Source organism: Protobothrops mucrosquamatus, unplaced genomic scaffold (assembly GCF_001527695.2).
Source record: "Protobothrops mucrosquamatus isolate PMUCROS unplaced genomic scaffold, P.Mucros_1.0 scaffold2958, whole genome shotgun sequence".
In the NCBI taxonomy this organism is placed as follows: domain Eukaryota; kingdom Metazoa; phylum Chordata; class Lepidosauria; order Squamata; family Viperidae; genus Protobothrops; species Protobothrops mucrosquamatus.
The window spans coordinates 30185-32730 of NW_015388981.1; positions in this window are offsets into that span (position 1 = coordinate 30185).

Below are 2546 nucleotides of genomic sequence, written 5' to 3' on the forward strand. Positions count from 1 at the left end.
CACGGAACATTTCAGAAGCAAATCTTGCGAGCTGAAACATGACATTTTCCCATCCTGGCAATTTACAACGTTTCGACGTTTACAACGTTCCCCAAGTTTTCCAACTTTGCAGACTGGGGCGGTAAGCAGGGAGAGAAGATGACCCTGTGCGACTGGCCAGCGAGAGCGCTCACTTCCCCCGCAGCTCCGTTTGAGCGAGCGGCAGGCACGCACTCAGTGCACGCCGCTCGCGCACATGGTGCAGGCTCTCACCCGCTGCTCGTCCGCTGCTTCGGCAGCACCGTTCCGGACTGCAGCGGGCGGTTCACACCGGGCTGCGCCTGTACATCCGCACCCACCACAGCTTCGGCCACAAGACCCATCTCTGGCGCCACGAGGGTACCCCACACCAGTGCTCCCCTGCCCGGTTTCACCGGTTGGGTGACTGGCACGGCGAGCGGGGAGAAGGGATGGTCCCGTACGAGTGCCTGCAGCTCCGTTTGAGCGAGCGGCAGGCACTCGTGCACGCCGCTCGAGCAAATGGTGCGCGCGGCTCTCACCCCACTGCTCGTACGCCACTGCAGCCCCGTCCCAAAATGCACCAGGCGGTTCATACCAGGCTGCGCCTGTACATTGCACCCACTGCGCCCGTAGTTTCGGCCGCAAGACCCCGAGCGCAACCACACCAGTGTTCCTGATTGGCACGGCGAGTGGGGAGAAGGGATAGTGCCGTACGAGTGCCTGCAGCTCCATTTGAGCGAGCGGCACGCACTCGTGCACGCCACTCGCACAAATGGTACGCGCACTGTCATCCAGTGCTCGTACGCCACTGCAGCCCCGTCCCAAAGTGCACCAGGCGGTTCATACCAGGCTGCGCCTGTACATCTGCACCCACTGCGCCCGTAGTTTCAGCCGCAAGACCCACCTGTGTCGCCACGAGCGCAACCACACCAGTGTTCCTGATTGGCACGGCGAGCAGGGAGAAGGGATAGTGACGTACGAGTGCCTGCAGCTCCGTTTGAGCGAGCGACGTGCACTCGTGCATGCCGCTCGCGCAAATGGTGCGCGCGCTCTCACTCGCTGCTCGTCCGCCGCTTCTGTGGCCTGGTTCATGGGCCCCCCTGGGCTGCAGCCCACAGGTTAGGGACCCCTGCCTTAGTGCATTAAACTCCTGAGCTACACCTAATTTATTCCGATTGCCCGTCTCGGAAGGCCTGCCTCTCCTTGTCTTCAGTTGTGGCCAACACACACCCCGATCCCCGTTAACAACTGTCGCAAAGACACACAACGCTTTTTTTTTGGTGAAAGACTGGCAATCCGCAGAGCCTCCGAAGGGCCCAGACGTGGGCGGCGGGGGGGGACGACCTCGATCTCTTTTTTTGGCAAAACACCAAATTATCAGGCTGACTTTGGTTTTCAAGGATAACGGGAACGCCGGTGGGGCTTTTTGGGGGGCGGGGGAGAAAAAAGGGAGTAGACAAATCATTTTAGTAGCGTCCTAAAGGCAAAAAAAATATAAATTACGTTTTGTAATCCTTTCTCTGATATAAACAATAAAAAGGGAAAAAAATATGACTTCTGCCTCGGGTCCTAATTTTATTTTATTTTTATTTTTTCAGAGTGAAATTGAGGCCTGGCGAGATGGGTGGTTATGCCTGGGGGGGGGGGGTATACCAAAATATAAAAAAATATAAAGGAAGAAATATAATAATAATAATAAAGTTGGAAGGGACCTTGGAGGTCATCTAGTCCAACCCCCTGCTCAGGCAGGAAACCCTATACCATTTCAGACAAATGGCTGTCCAGTCTCTTCATAATAATAATAATAATAATAATATAAAGTTGGAAGGGACCTTGGAGGTCATCTAGTCCAACCCCCTGCTCAGGAAGGAAACCCTAGATCATTTCAGACAAATGGCTGTCCAGTCTCTTCATAATAATAATAATAGTAATAGTAATAATAATATTAATATAAAAGTTGGAAGGGACCTTGGAGGTCATCTAGTCCAACCCCCTGCTCAGGCAGGAAACCCTATACCATTTCAGACAAATGGCTGCCCAGTCTCTTCATAATAATAATAATAGTAATAATAATAATAATATAGTAATAATAATATTAATATAAAAGTTGGAAGGGACCTTGGAGGTCATCTAGTCCAACCCCCTGCTCAGGCAGGAAACCCTATACTATTTCAGACAAATAGCTGCCCAGTCTCTTCATAATAATAATAATAGTACTAATAATATAATAATAATAATAAAGTTGGAAGGGACCTTGGAGGTCATCTAGTCCAACCCCCTGCTCAGGCAGGAAACCCTATACCATTTCAGACAAATGGCTGTCCTGTCTCTTTATAATAATAATAAAAGTACTACTACTAATAATAATATAATAATAAAGTTGGAAGGGACCTTGGAGGTCATCTAGTCCAACCCCCTGCTCAGGCAGGAAACCCTATACCATTTCAGACAAATGGCTGTCCTGTCTCTTTATAATAATAATAATAGTACTACTACTAATAATAATATAATAATAAAGTTGGAAGGGACCTTGGAGGTCATCTAGT